At 34.7% G+C, this 23,212-nt stretch overlaps 1 protein-coding gene across 11 annotated transcripts in view; it reads left to right on the top strand.

Annotated features, from left to right (window-relative positions):
* The window catches only part of FHIT (fragile histidine triad diadenosine triphosphatase), a 562,355-nt gene that overhangs the window by 16,798 nt on the left and 522,345 nt on the right, over positions 1 to 23,212 (top strand). For 3 of the 11 annotated variants that reach the window (XM_035546802.2, XM_035546801.2, XM_035546799.2), the window contains exons 1-3: positions 11,107 to 11,344; positions 14,182 to 14,269; positions 15,349 to 15,432. The exons of 5 other annotated variants lie outside the window; for them this stretch is intronic. The gene's annotated coding sequence lies outside the window, so the exon portion shown is untranslated. Of the gene's footprint in view, positions 1 to 11,105; positions 11,345 to 12,286; positions 12,371 to 14,181; positions 14,270 to 15,348; positions 15,433 to 23,212 lie in introns of those variants that run through there. 3 more of the 11 variants (XM_035546800.2, XM_035546803.2, XM_035546798.2) reach the window with 3 other exon arrangements.

Here is a 23,212-nt window from a genome sequence, read left to right on the forward strand (position 1 = left end):
CAAGATTGTGAATTCTTAAAGAGAAATGCGTCCTTAGGTTATTTTACATTTCTTTTTTTAATACCACTGAATTACCCATTCAAATTTATATAAACTTGCATCTAATTGCATGTGCACTTGCCTGGTATTTAAAAATAATTTATATTAGTTTAACTGCAAACCTGACTGCAATTTTAATACGGAAAAGTAATCTTTCTATACTGGCACAGATTATTTTTTTTCCTCTTAAAGAGAGTTAAGTTTCTTTGGGTCAGTTTTCTCACAAAACTAGCTATATGACGTGCTGTTACTGGATGTAATATTTACAGATGCACAACATGTATTTAGTCAAAGAACTATTGGAATTGTTTTATGAACACTATTTAAAGATTATGCTGATTACATGCTTATCTATTGCTGCTGTTAACGTAGTACCTTAGCAACGTAAGACATTGTGCACGTCTTAAAACGTCCCTAAGTGGGAAGAAACAAGCTTCCTCTGTCACAGCAGTTACAAGCTTCATTGGTGGTGGATGCAGACTGATCGAATTCTGACTTTAGCTAGGAGCAAGCACAAACTTTTTTTTTTTTTTTCCTTCCCGTAATAGGAATGATTGTGGCAGGCCGCAACCTAAATAATCTGTATGTGGCACATGTCAGAAATACCCTCTGCTATTTAAGAATGTGATAGATTACACTGGGGGAAGAAGCCTGTTTTTACTATTGAGCTTTATTCAGAGTGATGCTGTACAAAATCATTCAAAAGGAATACATCAGCTGGTATCTTTTTGAGGAAATAATGAGCTGAAGCATCACAAACAAATAAAAAAATAGGACTATGGAATGTATGGCATATGTATGAATTAGCAAGATATAAATATCTGGGCTTTATAACTTCGGAGGAATAGAAAGGGTCATTCTATGGTGATAGATGGATATGTGGTGAATTGCACAAGATCTGAGAAAATGAGGATTGCATTTATCATATCTAAGGGGAATGTCAAAGTGTGTGTCTGCCTATAACCCTATCAGTGATAAAACGATTACAATATGCCTTTGGGAGATACCAATCAATATGACTATCATAGAGCTCAACGGCTCTGATGACAATTCAGCTGATGAATTCTGTGGATGGCTTAGAGAGAGCTATGATAAAACACCAAGAAAAATACCTTTTTTTGTACCCAGGACCTGGTGGAAAATGTTGGAAATAGGGCTCATAAAAATGAAATGGGACATAATGTTCTAGGTTTGAAAAATGAGATGAAGGCATTCAACTGATTTTTGTTCACCTGGTCATCACAGACAGCATCTGCACTCACTCACACAAGTGAGAGTCTAACAAAGAACCAGAATGACTTTTGGTGATCTTGAAGACTGAGAATAAACTACCCATGGTGCAGTTTATTGGTAAAACTGTCAGTTGTTAGCCTACTTAAAAATAAATAAAATTATACATATATATTTTGAAGGCCTACTGGTTTTCTCAAAAGTAGCAAAAGCTATTATGAATCAATGGCATTGTCACAGATATATATAGAATATTCAAAACCAGTTTAAAATGTAAGCTAACAGGTAGATTTTTAAAAGCCAGCAAAAGGTAGCTTCCTTAATAGTGTAATCTACAACATACAATGGCAAAAATGTATTTTGTGAGTTTTTTCAGTAAAAGCTAGTGAAACCTGAATCATTTTTTCTGTGAATAAGAACCAGAGTTTTATGAGTGGATAAACCAAATGCACGTTAATAATAACATGGATATACAATTTCATAGAATCATAGAATATCCCGAGTTGGAAGGGACCCATAAGGATCATCAAGTCCAACTCTTGGCACCGCACAGGTCTGCCCAAAAGTTTAGACCATGTGACTAAGTGCACAGTCCAATCTCTTCTTAAATTCAGACAGGCTTGGTGCAGTGACTACTTCACTGGGGAGCCTGTTCCAGTGTGCAACCACCCTTCCAGTGAAGAACCTCTTCCTGATGTCCAGCCTAAACTTCCCGTGCCTCAGCTTGACACCGTTCCCACGGGTCCTGTCATTGGTGAGAAAGGAGAACAGGTCATCTGCCTCTCCACTCCCTCTCGTGAGGAAGTTGTAGACTGCGATGAGGTTCCCCCTCAGCTGCGTAATTTATATGTGCACACGTAGTCTTTCCAGTCTTTTCAGTAATAGTAAAGATACACATGCTAAAATTAAGTTCTATTTCCTAAATCCCTAGCTAATTGATATGTGTGCAACTTTGTCCCCTGACGGATATGTTTTTGTTGGAGTGGGTTTCTTGCTCCATAGTTAGCCACATCATACTAGTCTAAATAATTGGAAGAATCATCATTTAGATGCAATTGTAAAATTAAAAGTATGTCCTAAGAAAGAGGATGAGGATGTAAATGTCTTTTCTCAGTGGTGCAGTAATGCTCAGAAAGCTGTCATTTCAGTGAAGCTTGCATCAGCCTGTCTGTTCTTCAGGCTCATTGCATGTAAGGTAAGACCAAGGGCCTGATTTATTAAACGTGCAGGGTAGTTCCCCTGTAACTTCAGAGGAAATAAATACCAGCCAAAATCATTTCTGCCTTCTCTTTGTATCACATCTGGTGTGTGACTTCAGTGCTATAGGCTAAAGTATGGTGCCATTAAAGCAGTAGAGAGAGGCAATATCTTTCTACTACAGTCTTCTTTCATACAGTAGTAGCTGAACAAAGTAAACATGATTATTAATATATAGGCCAAACCTTCTCTTTTTACTGGTACGTAGGTCATTACTTGCTATATTTATTTATTATCTCTTTGTAGCCTTGAAGTACAGGAAGAAGAAGATACTGTAAAGTTAAGGGTATTTGTTACACTGCGTTGACAAACATTGCCACCCATCCTTTGCTGTTATACTCACAGATCTAAATTCATGGATTAAAGATAAAGCTGACAGGACAACTTCTTTAACCACCTGGCTTTTCTATCACACAGAAATGCTGAGCGTTAGTTAGAGGGAAAATGTAAAGAAAGTTGATATGCTGAGGGTGGCCAAATTTTATAGAATGATTGCTGACTTCTGGTTTGTTCACAGTGGTTAAGTTATTCTGGTGCAGTTATGTTTGCAAAGATTAATGCTAGGTGTATTTAAAAATAAATGCACAGGTATTGCTTCTGGTCACTAGCTCAATAATGCGAGGTGGGGAAAAAATGTTAAAAGTGGTATTTTTTTACGTTTCTTCTGAATTTACATGAGGCTTTCTTATGTAGTAGTATGCATCAACCAGTTGTACAGAAACAATGAAATAAGATATGTAATGTTGCAGAGATCTGTTAATTTTTTTTTCCTCCCACTGTGTATTGGATAATTTCAGTGAAATGAATGAAATTTCAGTGAATGTGTATAAAGTGTCACAGTAACTTTATCCTTTGAAAGTAATTCAGCATTCTGCAAAGAACATGCTTGTTCTTTGACTCATATTTAAAGTTGAAATATGGGGGTTGTTTTTTATTTTCATTTTTATTTTTTTCCCTAAAAAGAGATTGGATAATGCATCAGGCAACATGAAAAAGACTCATTTTCATCCCATAATCTTACTTTTGTTTTCAACAAATTCTTTCTCTTCATTTTGAGATTTTCTGCTATCTGTTTTGGAAAAGTTGAACTTTGATATCGTAGTTCAGGGATATCAATTCTGATATCACAGAAAATAATTGTGATAATTAAAGCAGCATGCAACGTAAAAGGAAGATTTAGAAATTCAAGATTGTCACATTATGCAATGAAATTTAAACCAGCGTAGATTTGTGTGTCATCAGTTCTAGCTCATTGTGATCAATTGTTGAAACATTTGTTAAACAACAGATTTGTGTAATGCAGAAGAGATGAATGTGTGGTATGGTCTTGATTTTTTTTTTTTTTGGTGGATGTTTGTGTTTTATGACATAGTAAATTGATTTTTAATGTTTATATGCACAGTTAAGCTGTTTATAGTTAGGTGAACACACACACACACAAAAGGAAAGTGGAACAAATACTTCTGGTGCATAAAAGTATCTTCAAAGGAAAACTTGAGAAGCAAGAAAGTTTACTTAAACATGGCAACCGTGATTTGTACTTTTATAGTTGTTTGTACCTGCTTTATCTTCTATTTGACTGTAGTTATTTTGGTTCCTGTTGTATGTGATAGGTGACCAGTGAGTCAAATATGCATGCTCTAATCCTTACTGTATTTATCTTCAACAGAGAGTTTTGGCTTACATTTCTCTGACCCCAGTTCCCTTTCTCCTGTTTTTATTTGGGTTAAGAGCTGCAACAGTTCTCTTTCCTGTTGGAGTTCAGTGGTCATTTTCTTTATATGAAGGGGGATCTTCTTAATATGCAGGGGGATCAATAGTTTCAAGAAAAAGATTAGAGATGCAGCAAAATCAGAGATTTTTTTTTGTACAGCCAGAACTAAGAAACATCTGCATATCCGACCCAAGAAAGGAATTCATCATGTAGACAGAAGGGAAAGAGTAGACTTGACACTACGTATCCATCAACCAGTTGTCATCCTGAATTCAGGAAACAAGTTGGCATCCTGAGACCACTAGGTGTAGACATTTCAAGAACATATTCTCTTGTATTACGTCTGTGACATGTAAATTGACAAAGATGTAAGCTCAGATAGCTGCTCATCCCAACCTTTGAAACCTAAAAATAACATATTTAAGTTTGAATATACTACTGATATACCAGCAAAGAAAGAATGTAACGGTACATAACTGGTGCCATTGTACTGCAGACGACTTTTAATTTCTTAGAGATGTTGAGAGATTAATGTCCAGCTGGTCTCCTCAGACCATTTATACAAACAAACAAACAAAAAAAACCCACTCTGTGACTAGACTATTAGTGAAAATGAGTGATGTGAAGGAGTTTGTTTTGTGGCATATTGACCCACATCCAATAGGAGGGGGGAAGAAGTCTGCCTTTTGTCATGGAACGTTAAAATAATTAGTTCTAGCCTAGTTAGAAAGGACAGAGGGGATCAAAGGTGGGGAACAACCCCACTGACAAAGTGGGGTAAGGTGTTTCAGATGCTGGCTATATCTGGCAATAAATAATACTGAATATTATTTATTACTCTAGTAGGGAAAGAAAAAAAGGCAATATTAGTCAGGGATGCAGGACACCACATTGTAGTAGAATAAAGGATGTAGGCATACTTGGAATGTATGAAACATGGGACTTGAATTCAGTGTCAGTGACATGACCACTTCTGTGTGCTGCTGGTTGTAAAACAGTCTCAGATTTTCCAACAATTAAAGGAAATAACCAGGGAAGGACAAAAAAGGATGGAGGGAGAGTGATTAAAGTAGAAAAAATAATAATAGAATCTTAATCACTGGCACATCGGTACCTGGAAATAATTGCAATGCTTAATTGGCAGAAAGATGGAAGTGTTCAGGAAATGCAGTCCACTTGCACGTTGTTTCAGTGCTCGTGCTGCAGTAGTTCTGCATTTGGTCAAGTGCCTTTGTCATTAAGAGGCACATTTCTTGTAAACGTTTCCCCACTAATTGTTTCTAATGCATTTCTTTAATTTATTGAGGACTTGAGAGTTGGAAACACTGACTACTCAACTTCCACAGACAAATGGAAGGAATCCTACCTTGAAATAATATAGTGTCCTGTTCCTGGAGAACAGGAATGCATTTGTATTTCAGCAGAATAATTTACGAATAGCTTACTTAGTGAAAACAGCAGTACTTTAAAGATATTTTTTTCCAAATTACCTCCTTTGTGTATCCTTGAAATTTCTAAGGCAATTTTCTATGGTAATTGTTTGCTTGTAAGATTATTTTAATATTTTCTGTGGGATAGCTGTTTACAGAAGGCATCACTGTTATATATACACACACTTTGAAAATATAACTGCATTGAACAGCATAGGTTGAATTTTTTGAATAAATTATCTGGATTTGGAAGTAGCTGACTTTGGAAACCTGCTTCTATATCCCGTAAAATCCTGTAAAAATGTAGGACTAATATATCCTTTTTACTTATACATAGAATTTATTTATTTGGATAATATTTATAGTAATAGAATAACAACTATATTATTGACACACCTATAGAACTGAAAGGTGATTCCTTGAATTAAGGTGACATTGTGTGCAAGTGTGATTGAATTTAGGTTCCTTCTTACCAGACACAATTGATAAGCCCTTAGAATCTCCAAATAAATACTTCTGCTTTAAGGTCAGTCCAGACCTCATGGACTGCTTTTGCTTTCTTTGATAAAATTCAGTGCATGCATGCCAAATTGCTTTCCTCCAACTTAACCCTAGCACCATTTGAATTCATAAATGCTACAAAAGGAAAGCTTATAAATGCATGCAACAGTGAAGTAGAAAAATGTCATGCCTACCTAATCTATTTTCTGGGAAGGGGGGAAAATTTTTATTCTTTTTTATTTCTCAAGTCTCAGTAAATATGAGGATTGGATGTTATGCTTAGAATCAAGAATTGTCTTTCATATTTTCAGTGGCTATAAAAACATTTGCTGCCTTTGATGTATTGTCTCTGAAATGAGTCAGTAAAAGAATCTTTCTTTTACTGTATTGAATTAGAGTAGCATGCTGCCTTCAAATTTCTTCACCTTTTTTTTTTTTTTTTTTTTTTTTACTTGTTTATGTAGTAGCTGTTAACTGTTCTGAAGCTTTTGGTTTTCAGGATAAAGTATTCAATTGGTAGTACAGCATTTAGTAGATGAAACAAAGAAATGCTTCATATAAAGCCTCAATATGCTAACTAGTTTACAAAAGCTTTAGAAATGGCATCAATGGGAGTTTTGCTATGCATTGATGACAAGTATGTAGTTTTAAATAACTTGGACAGGAAGTAAACAGATTATTCTAAAATAGAGCACTTGACAGAGAAGGAGGTTTTCACACTGTAAACAGGGCCCTTCAGAGGAAAAAAAAAACATTGTGCCATGATGTTTCTATCATAAAGTTTTTGTCATGGCTTTGTAGCTCAAAACAAACTATCTTAGCAGCAGCCACTTTTCAGTGGATGTTTTTTTGAACATCAGTAGAATGGATTGTTGAGAAAGGAAGTAAAAATGAAGTGGGTAAAGTTTAGTACGTGTGTTGATACCACATCTTTTTGTTTGTGTAAATTAAACAGCTGAATGGAGTAATTTTTCTCGTTACTAGTTTTTATAATTGTTCTCCTATGTCATGTTGTCTTAAAGATTTCAGATACAGCCAAGGCGATATTGCAGTCACATAAATTTTAATTCCTTGTTCACAAATCAGGACTGGTGAGTTCTGAGTCACTTCCTCAGTTGCAGATAGCATGGAAAAATGTCTTTTTGTCACGGACAATAGTAATATTATGAATGTTGTTCCTTTACTGAACAGGAAAAGGATTTTTACCAAGTATGGAATATAGGTGTATATAACTTGTACAAATATTTCTTTATATTTCATATATGTCATGGGGATTTTAAATACATAGTGTGATTAAAAAAAAAATCCATGCAAACTGCTGGGTTTTATCCTCTTATATGAAGGATTTTTTTTTTCTTATTTCTGAATGTTGGTACAGAAACAGTGCTTGGAAGGATTTTCTGATTCCTCATCTTTGCCAGTGTATTTACTGCATGAGCTTAGCAGGCATTGTCCTTCAAGCTTCTGAAGATTGTTTTCCACACCTTGAAAATTAGGATTACACCTTTCAGCATGTATGACACATTGATTTCTAACTTGAAAAGTTTTCTACATAGTAGCTGCCAAATTTATGTTAGAATTTAAGTATGGATGGAGAGTGAGGTAACAGCAGCGGTAATGTGTTTTCCAGGTGACTGCATCATATGGTGTTAAAATTCTGTATATCATGGTATGACTAAGATGCAGTGGCTTTATACAACCTGAAATGTGAACTTTTACCAAGACTTTGATTCCATAACGCTTCTTTGTGATATAGGAGGTTCAAAGGATATTAGAAATTTGCAATTGTCTCAGGATTAATTATTAGTCATTGTTATACCAATATTTCTTGGGTAAAATGGAAATTTGTTGTAATCAGGGGTGTTTTTTCTAAGTGAAATAAAGCAGTTAACCTTCGTAAACTGTTATTTGTTGGAAACATCTTAGGTTTATTTTCCTGAAGGTGGCTTACTGATGCTATGAACTGTTACCTGTAATCAGGTTAATCTACAAACAGAAATTAAATAATAATGTGTTCCTCAAGTTTTAAAGATGCGTAACTAGTATCTTGTGTTTTATTAACAAGTCTCACTTTATTTCCTAATTAAAAATTTAATTTACAACTATTTAGTTGTAAAGTTGAAATTCTGCATCTAACAGACGTTGAATCATTCTGTTTTGAAAGGTGACTGAAATAAGTCAGGTAATTCTTAAGTTAAAATCACTATCCTTTAAAATGTTATCAATTCTCAAGAAAGAAAAACAAAACAAAACAAAAACCATGCCCAAAATCAAGAAAAGAAAACTCAAACCAAAACCATTTCAGTTGACAGTCCGTCAGTCATGCCTGATTTTCTGGTGAAAGTATCATGTGCCACAGAATTCTTTATACTATATCTCTTGAAGCTCTAGCTTCTGGGCAGAAATGGCAAAAAGATGTTCAGATTACAATTAAAGGGATTCCTCTTAATCATGGTTGGTAAGAGATAAAACTTTAATCACTTAGTTAAATCTTTTAGCTTTTTTTTTTTTTTTTTTTTACACTTAAACACTTAAAGATCAGGAGCAAAACACCTTGGTCTGATTAAGTTGTACCGCTGACACTGCAAAAGACTATGCTCTTAGCACCAGCATATTGAATATTTTGTAAAGGAATTGTTTGTGTTTAATAAGGTAGTTGAAGAAATTGCACAGTAGTTGTAATTTTGTGCGTCCACTTATGAAACCTGTATTATCAAGGCTTCATCCAGTAGAAACTGCTGTACACATTTTACTATTAAAAAGGTAAGTGTATTAATGTAACTTAGGTAATACTGTGTGATAGCAGCAAGACTGAAATATGTTATTAGGAAATTGCTTATTTAAGGGCTCACAAAGCCAGTTGGAGAGTATTGAAGTCACCAGTAACCTGTTCTGATGCTAAGGTTTAGCAAAAGGCTTTGAATATTTAATAGGGAAACCTGACACATTCAAGCCCCTCCATACGTGGTACCCACAGGATAAAGACGAAAGTGATTTGTGAAACCATTCAACTGTCATTGAAGCAGATGCAAATCCAAATCTGGAGTCAAAATCCTGGGCATTGCAGGGCCGGTATTTGCCATTTAGTATGAGAAAATAAACTTTACATTTAAGGAGGGACTTATTTCCTCCAACTATGCTTCCCCTCCCTGGCATGTTTTTTTTTTTTTACTATTTTTTTTTAACTTTCAAAATTATTATTGTTTGCTTTTATTTTTTTACATTTAAAATATTCCTGAAGGAATAGCCACTGAAATACATCATCAGCCCGGCAAGGGAATTCTGTTAGGAATGGAACAGAGATAGCACATGTCACTGCAGATGTTAGACACCCTTTAAACTAATTCAGTTAGGTAGACTGTCAAAAGGTTAATGCAAATCAATTTTCAAAAAGGACATTCTTTATCAAGCACTTCTGAAATTGCAGTTTTGAACTCTTAGTAGAAATTAAATAAAGATTCTAATTTTGTCTCTTATGCTATATACTGTCAACATAAAAAGCTGACTTAATTCAATGAGAATTCCAATTTATATATAAATTGTAATTTTCATTACTTCTGTGCTGCTTCATCATTATTCCTGCTTATCCATTCTAGCTATGAGTAATGCCATTTTTGTACGATGACAAATTTTAATATCTAAATAATAATACTGCTGCAGTATAGTAAGTTATAGTATTTCAGTTTAAAAATAGAAAATTGTAACCATTTAGATCAAAGTTGCAGTATTTTGTTATCCCTAATAATTCGGTGACTGCTCTATAACTCTACTGCAATGCAGCTCTCTAACAAATTATTTTTCATTAAACAGTTTTCTGAAAATCTCTTATTAGCATCGTTAAGCCTACACCACATTTTTGTGTCTCAAACTACTGTCCTGCCCCTACGTTTTCAAATGAAAGGAGAGTTTGATGGAATCTGTGCTAATTTTCTCAATAGACAGACCAGCAAAGAAAATAGAAGCTAAACAGTTTGTTCCAGCTGCTCTCCCAGAAGACCCTGTCTGGTTGCTGTCCCTCCCTGCCCAGAGGAGCTACCGGAGGCAAACTGAGCTGTGAGGTTTCAGTGAGTCTGAGCGTTTAGGAGTGGCCTCATTGCTGAGAAACTCCAACTTGGATTCAGTGCTAAAAGGAGAGGATGGCTTTTGGCCATGTCCTTGTTTTGAAATGTCATAGTCTTTTACCTCTCAAATGTTCTGTTTCTAATGGTTAGAGCTAGGAAGCTGCGGTAGCTAATTGAGTCTTCTTTTTCCTAATCTCAGTGTTCGGTACTCTGCATGAGGGAGTATAAATTCCTACCCTAATTCACATGTGATTTAAAATATAGGTAAAACTGCTTATTTTTATTACCCTAAAATGACATATTTATATTGCCACTATTTTACTCAGCCTATTAATATATTTTATTTAGCTTAAGTCAGGTTTTAGAAACATTTATTTTAGTTAAATATGCCAAATTGTGGACATGAATTTGTACAAACAAATCAAGTCCAACTTTCTTTTATTTGGGTTTTGGAGGTTTTTTTTTTTTTTTTTTTTTACTCTTAAATCAGTAAGTCATGCCAGACTATTTCAGTGTTTTTTAGAACACACTTAAATTCCTTCATCATAAAGCAGCATTTCTATCTTAACTTGTTTATAGTTTTTATTTTCACTTCAGGTTTATTTGTACTTCTTGAAATGAAACTGCAAGTCAATACTAACTGAAGGTAAATACCTTTTGTTTGAAAGATTGGTAAGAATTCAGGTCTATATTAGATAGTATTGAATACACTCTGAAGTTCCGTTAAATTTTTTTATTTAGGAGTCGGGGTGCAAACAAAATCTCACTTCCATTTTTACTATTTTTTATTACATTGGTACTTTGGATTTATTTATATATTTATTTATTTATGCTAGTTTTACAAGCTAGATTTCTTGCAGGAAAGTCTTCGCTGACTTCCAAGTCTGGGCACCACTGAAAGAACCTGAAAAGGATTTGGCCTTTTCTTATCTTTTTGAAGACTAGTAACAACAACAAAAGCTTAGTGCTGAACACCTGATTCTAAACTGATGCTATCGACACTATGGCTGTAGGAGAAAAAGGGTTGGGGAAGGAAGTCTCCTCTCTAAAGGAAGACATCTGGGAAAGAAGTATCAACAATTTCAAAGAGAATTTTTGGGACAAATACATGTGTAAGTAGCCTTTTTTTGTGTGGTAGTGCTCACTCAGACTGATCCCTAAAAAATGACAATGGTACATAAGTACTCTGTCCAGTGCAGTATTCATACTGCGCAATATGTTATGAATTTATGTTCTCAGAATAAACTACTGGGTGGGTATAGCATGTTTATTTTTATTAGAACTGTATTCTAATAAAAGCATTTCATGAGTTTTGTAGAATAAATAAGACATACTTGGAATGTGAAAATGAGATGTTGGTTTGCTTGTGAATGTGGCAACTCAGAGCACTCTTGAAGGTTTTTTCCTTGCAATGACAATGTTTTTCAGTGTTATGCTAGGCACAAACAGGTGGAAGGAACAGAGGCAGATGAAGTTACTATCTTCAGTGTTGAGATGAACTAGAGTTAATAATGTGTTGCTATACATCAAAAATATTTTTGAGAATGTTTTCAGAGATATTTTGATGAGTTCAGGGAGGAGTTGGTGGTATCATTAAATAAGTTGGCAACTTCTGTAACTGGCTTTTTGGTATTATAGCTCAAGGGAAAGTCAATAAGCTTTGATTCCCAGAATTAATGTAATTATTTTGATTTTTTTTTCTGGCTCCTTCTGAGGAAGGCTGCAGTAATATAATATCAGATGGCCAAAAGCAATTCAGAAAGCCAATGTCCCATAGGATGACGTACAAATGTAGGAAGACTGGGGGTGGAATAAATCATTTCCTCTGATCTTGTTAGCAATGAAATTATTATAGAGAAGCAAATGTACAGGCAGTGCTAATGCCAGAATATTCTAAAAGGAAGTGCAAAGTATGAGCTTCTTTGATTACCAAAGTTACTCTTTTTAAAGAGTTTTTTTTTTTCTCCCTCCCCCCCCCCCCTTCACCTACAGTGAATTCCTTACACAATGTATGAAGCTATTCTCACTGCCATTTGTTTTGGTAACTGTAATAGGCTTTAGGTCAGCTCCTACTCTTGCATTTTGGCTGATTTGGAATAATCAGACATCAATCCTCATCCTTCCCTTCCCTTGACTTGGTGAGAAATTATTTTAAATGTTTTGGTGAGAAAAGTCGCATTGTCTTTCTGACTATTTAAAAGCTCATATTAATGTATTTAATTTCATGTTCTCATGAGAGAAAAAGGAAGACAGGTGAGGGGGGTGAGTCATGGTTATATAAACACCTTTTCGAACAGCATAGGCCAGAGAACTTGCAAATTAGCCCTAAAATGCAAAATTTTGATTAGCTTCCCATGAAGTCACTTTTTCCTCCCTGAGCAAAAGAAATTCAAAATATGATGCACTGAATCTTCAGAATGAAACTTTTCCATAGGTAAACAAAATGTATTTTGATGTGCTAGTTGTTTAGAAAAGAAGTGGGAAACCTAACACGCAACATCTGTAAACGTATTCTGTCGTGGGGAGAGGAAAAAAAAGTTTGTGAAAAGTGTTCTAGAAGCCTATACTTTTTTTTTTTTCTTGGCCTTATTTTCAGGGTTTAAGGAGTAAAAATTACATCCTGAATACAGTGGATTTTAAGGTGTTTTCATACATTTTTTCCCCTTTCCTTTTTATAATTTCTTCATGGGGATGTACAGATACAAGAAAATAAATGCCTAGGCTTTATCCATAGAATTTCGTGCACAGAACTCTGTTAATAGTTCTGTCTTTACGCAGACAAGAAAAGGTGATATGTTTAGTATACATAGGGAGATTCTTGCCAACTCCAAGCAGAGGATGCTGGAAGGTGTTACTCTCACTGTATCACCAGCATGCTTTCAGATTTTGTGCCGGCCCCTGTTGAAGTGTGCAGCCTGTCCCATGCCGGTGCTTTCTTAATCAGCTGATCTGGTGGTGGTGCTGGAGGAGGTCCCTTGCAGTTCAGTAGAACTGACTGTGCCAGAGCCAGGCAAATTACCTGCCTGCTGTAAACCACCTTTGGCAAGCCCTGCTGTTCTGTTCTTCCACCTGAGATCCACACCATCTGTGGGAAGCTTTCCTTTCACCACTCAGGCAGGCTTTGACCCAGAAGTCTTTGTTTTCCAGCCCCACTTCTGCCAGCACAAGCTGTAAATTCTAAAAGTGCAGCAGAGGCTGTATTCCAGAAGCATTTTGCCCGAAGTGAGATGTGGAGCCTCTAGAACATCCTGTTGGGGCCAAGTTATTTTCACAGTTTGCTACAAATATTGTAACTTGAAATCATCACTGGCACCATTATTTAAGGCTGACCAACTCCGTTCTGTTTGAAGTGCCATGTACTGCAGTAAAGCTGACCGGGTGTCACTTAGCAGCTGTGGTCACAGAGATCTGCTTCCCCAGTCACTGGAGTAGCTGGCAATTAGCAGCCATCACAGAAGGTTAACTTCTCTGTTAATCTCACTGCAAGCCTGCCCTGAGTGTAGCCCTTAATAGCTATTAACTAGGCAAATACAATTCTGTGTAATTCTCTAACTTTCGTAATCTGGATTTGACGTGCAATGTTTTCTAGGCAAAGCCTAAAGTCAGCAAGAAGTTGTCAGTTACTCTAAGGGATAATGTTCTGAGTGGTTAAATTTAAGGGTAATTTTTTTCAGATGTACCCAACTGACTGGAGAACCTAAACCCCAGTTTTGCAAGAGGTTTGACTTTCAGTAAGGTTAATGCTTTTTTTACCTGGTGAATTCAATGAATTTGAATTCCACTGAATTTACTGCGTAGTGGTTTCTCTACAGTCATTCCCTAGGTAAACATTTGTAGTTCACACTAATCTAAGATGCTTTTGTTTGATGTACCACCTTGCGCTTACTACACACTGAGACATCCAGAGAATTAGTAGTCTGTGTAATGATTATTCTTACCTTTATCACAGAGTAACTTCCCCGTGAGCTACGTGAAGGCTCATCAGTACACAGAAGCCAGTTTCACAAAGCAATTACAGATTCTGATGACGCAGCTAAGTATGTTTTATAAATCCTACTATGTGCATTATAAGGCATTTGAGAGCCTGGTGTCCTGCATTAGATTGTGGGATCTTCAAACCAAGGATAAGGCTCATAGGTCACTCAGGTGCTTTGGAAAATGCTAGTTTGTGATGCTTATGTTGTACAACTGAAATCTTCTGTCATTTAATAGGGATTTTTTTTACTATATGTAAAACTGAACCTAAATGATTCAGTTCCTAAATGTTCCTTCCTTGTGCTTTGCTCGTATTTTTCTTATTTCTCTTTTAGTAAATCTGATAATCTGAATAGCAGACTCTTGTCTGGTAAGCGCTGTTTTGTACAGCTGTAAGCACTCTGAAGTGCTGATAGGCCTTGCATAAACCATGATCTGATTTAAATTTTTTTCCCCCTCCTTCTGGAGATTTTTGTGATCGTTCCCTCACATTATTCTTAAATTTCATGTCCGTGTGTTTGATGGTGTAAAGCTGATCCCATGGAAACCCCTGCTGCAGAGGTTCAGTCCACTGACTCACAAATGTACCAAGCCAACATGGTACGAAAACATAGAATTTGTCATAACTAAAGAAAACATGAAAGTTAGAAGAACAGAGGCTCAGTGGAATCAAAAATAAAGAAATAAGATTTCCTCACTTGTTGGTTTTACTAATTACATAGTTATTATCCTACTGAAGTCCTCCAGGTAATATAACTGCTTATGTCGAACTCTTTTGTTTTGTCACCATCTTAGAATGCTTCTTCTTTTTTTCTGAAGACATAACTTCATCTTTCTCAAGCATTTATTTTACACTTTGAAGTAATCTTTAGAGTATATCCTTTGGAAATATATTTTATTGGAGCATTAACAATGCAGTTGAGGCTTTGAAAAATGTGGGAGCCGTGGGCGCATGAGGCTTGCCAGGTTACAGTTTTCTTTTAGTAGAGAATAATAGGATTTTTTAGTAGTCTTGAGTAGAGGCAACTGTCATTAATCTTTACCTTGGCAAAAACAAGGTATTGCACATAGAATATGCCATAAAAGTGGCATGTAAGTATTATTCTGAATAAAAATAATCATTAATGGTGCTCATTAACAGATACCGAAGATGAGAAACAGATTCCATACAGAGCTGTCCTGTACGCTTATACTCTTGAAAAAGCAGACATCAGTTGATATATAGGTAATTAATGGATTTAATGACTTTTTGCATGCTTACTTGAAAATTCACAGGGGAAGTCTGTAGTTACAGTTAATGGTAGCATCACAGAGGATTATTTTTGCCTAGTGATTTGTATTTTATTCCTAGGTGTGTATGTACAGATCATTAAACTCGTATTCATGTTGCAAATATTTGTGTAAGAATTAAGTTCAAAATCCTGAATGACCAAGCAAATTTTATAGTTTGAAGTAATCTTCCACAGGCAGTTGGCTGTATGACTAATAGAATTACGTATGCGTAAAATTGCTTTTACTGTAGAAGCCAAAATGCAGAATAATAGCTTGTCAAACTGTCATTTGCAAGTGAGATCATAGATTTCGTTGTCCAAATTAGGTTGCATTCTCCTTCTTTTGTCAGGTCACATTCTAATAACCATATTGTGCATTAAACCCTGTGATTATCTGAACACTTGACAGATGGTAGGCTGTTAATTTATATGTAAGAGACAGTGATTGCCTGTGCAGTAATGGTATTCAACAAAATATAAAATGTCAAAATCCACTTTTTGTTATGTTTTTATTTGACTTATTTCAGAAAGGTAATTCTAGCAGAGTAATTTTTTTCATAGCTAAACATATGCTTCATTTACTAGTACTAACGGGTTTTGGAGTTTGAAATCCTACTTTTTATACTGAGAGTTGTTTAAATGTTGGTCAAGAGTACAAGAAAATTGTAGAGTACAGTGAAAATGACAAATGTTGTTACGTTTATTAATCCGAGGATTTTAATATTATATTACTTGATTTTAAGGAAGTCAGATTAATTTTAGATCACTTAAGAAGTAGTATGCTACTAATCAATTGGATTTATGCTAACATAGCTGTTCTAACTTTATACCAGAAGTTTGTTAAATTACTGAAATGGGTAGTTAGTTAACATCTTCTTCAATTACTGTTTAAACTTGCTTGAAAGTAGTTGCAGAAAACAATACGTCCAGGTATCCAGATACACTCCATGTGTGCGTTGGGGGAGAGGCGGGGGGAGTTAATGGCTGAAAATTGGTACTAGATGATTTTTATTGAGCATATGAGTTATACAAAGTGATTTGTTGTCTTCCACACTTGGGGGGGTCGGGTAAGGAAAGGAGGTTATCATCAGCATAGTTAATATATATAATATAAGCACTTACTATAAAAAAATAGTTCTGAAGGATAATGTTCTTCAGGAAAAGACATGCACAAAAAAAATCAGAAGTGAAATTCTTGCACTTCTAAGATGAATACTTTTATCTAAATGTTTTAACCTCTTAAACGTTATCAAGATATGTTCAATAATGGACGCTTGTGACATTTTGAAGGAACTGCAGAGCAGTGTAGTTTATCATAATCTGTACATTATGTTATAATGATATTTCATGTAAATTTTACCAAAATAGGAAAGAGGATGCTTTTCCATGTATTTGGAAATGTTCCGTATGTATGTATGCCAAGTACATACCACCAAAGAGAAATTTAAACTGAAGTAACACCATTGTTGCAGCCATTTGGTTTTTTGCAGTTTTACCTTTTGATTTATATAGCATGAATTATTTATAAACCGTAACTTTTAAGATGCTAGTGCCATTTCCTATATCAGTCCCATTAAAGTATAATAAAAATATATTAAAATATATGTTATATAGAAAATATATTTGCTAAGATGAGCTTTGCGATACTAAATAGTAGACCAAATATCTATCAGGCCTATCTATAAAGCCAAGCTGCTACTTAGTATTTAAGAACATATACTCCTTATAGTACCACTCCTCCTTGTAGTAAAGCTATATCTGCTTCTTTGGTAATTTACTTATTAATCTTCTATTGTGGTCTTAGTGATTGGGCCTAAGGGTGTTGGCACAAACAATTCATATATCTGCCATTTTTGGATACAAATCCTACAGTTGGACATCCTAGAGTTAGAAGAATTTCCTAATGCTTCTGTGGCCTCAGTTATTTAGTCTCAGGCTTTCTGTTATAGCAGCTGAAACATAAGCAGTAAAACACTTGCTGGAAGACATCACAAAAATGGTTGAAAGTGTTCCCAAATGAGAATACATGCATTCAACAGCTGATTTAAAATACCTTAAAGAAAACTTACTGAAAAGCACTAGGAGAAAAACAGTGTATACTGTAGTGTAAAGGATAACTGTATGAAATGTATTAGCTAGAGCCCTAAACTGAAAATGTGATATTAGCAATGTTTGTTAAATATTCCTATCTTTACCAGAAGTGTTGCATCTGTGTTTTTTGTACCTATTTTCTGCAAGATTGAAGACCTTCAAGAGCTTTATTTAAACCATAGCACAGCAGTTGTAACATTTTATTGGAGCGTTGTTACTCGTAATTTGGTTAACAAATTTGTCCACATACATGTGGCAAAGTATTGCTATGAGCAATATTATTGTTGTCACTGAAACTTTTAGTAGATGGAATTATTATAAGACTTAAATTGTTAGCAGATGCTAAATCATGAAGTTCCCATAGAGTCTCCTTTTGGAAAGAAAAAAAATTTTTTCCAAATTAAATAGTGAATCATTCTAGGTGTTCTCTTCTTTAGGTGAAACCATCTTCCATTAAATTAGCTCTGGTAAGGATGTCAGACTAAGTATTAAGGATGCACTGAACGATCCACATGCAATATTTGTATTAGCAATCCTGTTCAGGGGAAAAAAAAAGGCATACTTTGTGCATTATAGACATTTTTCCAGGCCTTAACTATGCTAGAGATTGTGAAGGCTCAGCAGAACACTGAAGTTGTTGAGATGTAAACTGTTATGCAGCAGCAGCTTGTTGTTACGCAATAAAGGAGATAAATAATAAAGGAGATCATTGTACTTACTTGGATTATAAAAAGAAACAAACCAAATTGAAAGTGCAGGCATTAATGACTTCAGAAGTACAAGAGCATGTTTCTATTAAAGAGAGCAAGCAGCCTAAATGGAATGATGTACAGTTTCTTTGGGGGGTGGTGGGGTGGAGTTGAAGAAAAACCTTGGAACTTTCTTTTAGTGTTTTGCATAATTTTTTATGATATAAAACTAATCTCCATCTGAGATACCTCACTGCTGAAAGTTCAAGCATGCTGCCGAGAATTAGCCAACCGTGATCATTGGAAGAAAGAATGCCGGTCCTGGTAACACTTCCTGGATTTTCCAAGATCCCCATTCTTTCTGAGTGACTTTGGTAACCTCTTGTGGTTACTGCCAGTTATCTCATCCATTCAGGTTTTATCTCTAACCTCATCTTTTTTGGTATGAACTGCATACTGTGGTATGCTCAACATACTATTTACTTGGCTATATCTAAATGTCTAGAGAGCTTTAACAACTTTCCATTATTATGCCATAAAAATTATTAATAAGAGTCAGTAAATAGTAGAAAGTTCAAATGACATGACATTAATTAAGACAATACCTTCATTTGTAACAGTTTGTGAATTAGGTAAAAGTGACTTTTTTTTTTCTTAACCTGTAAGATTTTGGTGTTTTCAAAATAGTGCTAAACTTCACAAAGACAGAAAAACAACATAGCTGAATATAGGGAGCAATACTGTTACAGATAGAGCAGCTCCAGAGCTCGCCTGTCTCTGCTGCTGTGTATACTAGAACTAAGTCACACACTGCAGCAGCTTTTCCCTTCCTCTCACTGTGAGGGGAGCCAAGGCCAATTACTCAACTCACCTGCTAATGTTATGTGCTTAGAAAGAGGAGAAAACATTAGTTGGAAGAGGAAACATGACAGATGAGACTACCAAAACAGCCATCTTGCAAACAAGATAAGAACAATGATAGAAAATGTGTAATTACTGTTTTTCACCAAGACCAAATAGTAAAAAGGCAACAGCATAGGGAAGAAAAGCTTTTCTCATTTGAACTAGAAATAAAGGGAGCAGAAAGCAACAAAAAGCACAAGATCCTTATAAAACAAACATTCTCATATTATAGGATGTGCAAGAATATACCCAGCTCTGTTTAAAACAAACAAAAAAAACCCCACACCACAACAGGTACAGTTCAGTACTAGCAAAAGCCCAATTTATTTTATCTCCGCTCTTCAAAAAGATTTAGAAAATGTCATTGTTAGTCATTTTATCATAAAGCTCAGACAATTTCCCCTCTCTATAACGAATTTATAGATTAGTTTACAAAAAAATTAAATGTAGGTGTATAAAAGTTTACCATTTTGCATTTAATGAAGGCTACAGCTCCAGTCTTGCAAAGATTTATGCAAATACTTAACTTGATACAGGTGAACTATTCTATGGTGAAGGCTGTTATGCAGAGGCAGTAACAGCTGGTATAAGGCAACATTAATTTGAAGCACATGGTTGTTATAGTATTTAGAAAGGATTTTCATTTGTGTTTAACATCAGTTTTAGGCGTGAAATACATTCTTATTAAAACAAAATAGCTCCTAAGTTATTTGATGCGCTGCCAAACCAAAGGAATGAACCTTTTTTCTTCATTTTTACTTTTGAGATTTGTCACTGATATGCTTGATTCTTATTACCCAACAATAAACATAAATAGGAATCAGGTGTTTCTCAGTACTTATATTCATTATTTTAGTTCTTGCTCTATGGTTTTTCCCTTTAGCTCTTAGCACATCACTCAAGTGCTAGTGGGAATGTGTATCAGAGAAGTGAGGAAGGACAAAGAAAAAGGGGAACAAAAAAACCCTTTTGCTACGTTTTTTTTTCTTTTCCATGCTAAATTCAGGTAATAAAAGGTTCTCCCTTCTATATGATGGTTTTCAATAAGAAATTATGTTCAAAGGAAGCTAGAAAAATATCTTCTAAATATGTCTGTTCATAAAATTCCGATTTTCAAGAGCCATTTGAGCAATCATGCCTTTAGAGAAGCTTCTCCCTTAAGTTACAGGACTAGCTCGGCTGTTTTCCCTAGTCCTTTTTAATTTATAAAGAAGCTTGATTTTCCTCCAAAATTTTCAGTTGTGTAGATCTGTTTTTGAGTAGACTTTTGTTTTACAATTTCTGCCATAAAATCATTTGGGTCTTATATAGAAGAACCACAGCAAATTTGAGCATTAATAAAACAGATCCCTATATTATATATGAAGATTTTGGAGAAAAGAATTCTTAAGCTATTGACGCTCCACTGGCATGTGTTACAAAATAAGATTAACTGAAGAAAAGATTAAAAATAATTCAGAGCCTGCATTAATCAATAGTCTCTTCTGATGCTTGCTCCCTTGGTATTGGCTTTTCCAAGCCCAAGTGCTCAGATGAGCTACGCAACTACTTTGTTTTAGTAAATCTGTTTCTGGCCTGTCTCTGCTGCATTCAAATGACACATAAGAGAGTGCTTAAACAGTAGTTTTATTTGAGATATTCTTTAATGTCTCAAATTTAGTTTTTTCTTAGAAAGCAAGTCAAGTGAGATTTTTAGGACCAGACTCAAACTCCTAGAGGTTTTTGAAGTGAGTTGATACTTGTGTTGTAAAATGTTTTCTCTGTTTAGAGAAACTGCTTATGAGCTTTGGTGTTTGAGTTTAACTGGGCCCAGATTGCAAGCATGTCCCAGATTTACATATTCATAATGTAAGCATTGAATTGTATCAAGTTCTGTATACCTGAGAATGTCAAAAAATTGAGATTTTTTTTTTAAGTGTTGTATAGTTCAGCGTTTTACCTGATCGTGTTGAAAGACAGTAGTCTGCTCAGACAGACCAGTTACCCCCTAATAATAGTGGCAAATGGCAAAGCATCTCTTCTGTCACTGGAGTTGTTGGTCCAAAGCAAAGATAAAACTTCTCCAAACCTTAAATCGAATAAATGATATTAGATAGTGATTCTTTTGATTGGTGGGAAATACTTTGATCTATCATAACTTTTTTTTTTTAAATGCAAGTCTAAATTTTATGACTTCCTTGTGCAACGAATGGATTACAGATGACAGAATCCACTAAGTATTTATTTTGATAAAAGAAAATTGTTTTCATTAAAATCTGTTGGGACTAATTTTTACTTGAAGTTGTGGTACAATAAATTTTTGAACACATATGTAAATGAACTCATTAGTGCACAGTCACATTGAACGCCTATTTTGGCCCTGGGATAATTTGAATTTTTCAAAGCACAAAATGCCATTGCTAATACTTTTTTTTTTAATGTAATTTTTCTTTAAATGTGATATTGTTTCTGTTTCTTATTTAAATCTTACTTGTATAGAAAGCAATATAAGGAAGATTTTATTTTTTTCTAAGTAAGGCTAGCGCAGAGAGAGGAGCATTGTATATTGACATGCAGAGGATGGAAAGTATATGCCCCAGGTGCTGGTACCATAGAATTTTTTGACTGAACCCAAGGGAACTACTTGGGTATCTAAAGGTAACCTGTGCATTAGTATTTGCAGAATTGGCAGCTAAGTGGCAAATATGATATTTTGTGATGCTGCACTGTTGTAATAAATTTGCTCATGGTATATCTGAGCTCCTTACCTTCATTTTAGATGTTATTTTTTTGTTGCTGCTTCTACAATAAAATCTCTGTATACTTGGAAATCTGTACTTGGCATATAATATATGAAGTTCATTTGTAATTATTTCATGGATATGGTTTTAGAGAAATGGTTGTACAGAAATAGCAATACTTTTACTATTATTCTGCTGTAGTATTTTTTTAATTTTTATTTTTAATTACTTTTTTTTTTTTTAAGTAAAGCTTGGGGGAAGAACATGTCTGAGTAGTTCATGATGTAAAACTGTGTACAAATGGTATCCATAACCTAGCTGTTTTCTAGGAACTTTTGATTCTTGCAACTGTAGGATATTGAATTTGTACAATATTAATGTTCTGGAGTAGATATCCAGTAAAAGAATGAATGTCTGCTACAAAAGTGTTTCTTTAATGTTTTAAGATATCAATATAAATGGGACTGTGTCTTCCAGCTTTTTCATTTTTTTTTTTTTTTAATTTTAATTGTTCAGGTGTATTTGTCCTCTTTAGAAATGTGTGTGTGATACTGAAATAGTCATCAGCTGTGGTTTGATAGGATTAAATGTATGTAATCACAGCTAGCGGGAAGCTTTGCTGTCTTCTGTATAGAAAATTAGTGTGCAGGGGTTTGAACTGAGCTTGGAGCTGGCTTGTACCTAGTTTATTTATTTATTTATTTATTTTTGTTGATCTACCCTGGGCTATTTTTGCTATTTTGTTGTTGGTGCTTACAGGGATTACTTTAAGGAAACAATGGAGAGGGGGACTACGATTGTGACTAGTGTTATGATCTCATTCTAATCTGATATCAGAAAATAAAAATCTACAAGTGGAAAACAAATTCAGGATTTGAAATCACTGTAAATATGCTAAATCTGTAAACATTGAGGCCTTTATTTGTTACTTACCATATCATTGCATAGGCAAATGTATTTAGAGTTACAATTTACAATTGTAATAGGTGTATTGGCTACAGGAAACTTTTTCTATATTTTTCTGAAACTTCAGTTTACTAAATGCATCCTAATTTCTAAAATCTATCTTGCAGTTTGAATGCAGGTACTGGAATAAGTTGGAAGTCTTGGAATTGCAGCTTTTTTATTTTTATTTTTATTTTTTTTTAAATTGAAGTAAAGTAACAGTTGAAGTATGTAGTGCAATCTGTCTCATTTACGGTAAACTGTAGCAATTTCTACCTTGTATCCTTTGAACTTCTTTTGCTTCAACCTCTTTTATTTAATTTGCTCGTTAGATTTACACTGCTATCTGGAAGTGCAGTAGCATGATACAAATGAAGAGGGCCAGT

Source organism: Cygnus atratus, chromosome 10 (assembly GCF_013377495.2).
Source record: "Cygnus atratus isolate AKBS03 ecotype Queensland, Australia chromosome 10, CAtr_DNAZoo_HiC_assembly, whole genome shotgun sequence".
Lineage (NCBI taxonomy): Eukaryota > Metazoa > Chordata > Aves > Anseriformes > Anatidae > Cygnus > Cygnus atratus.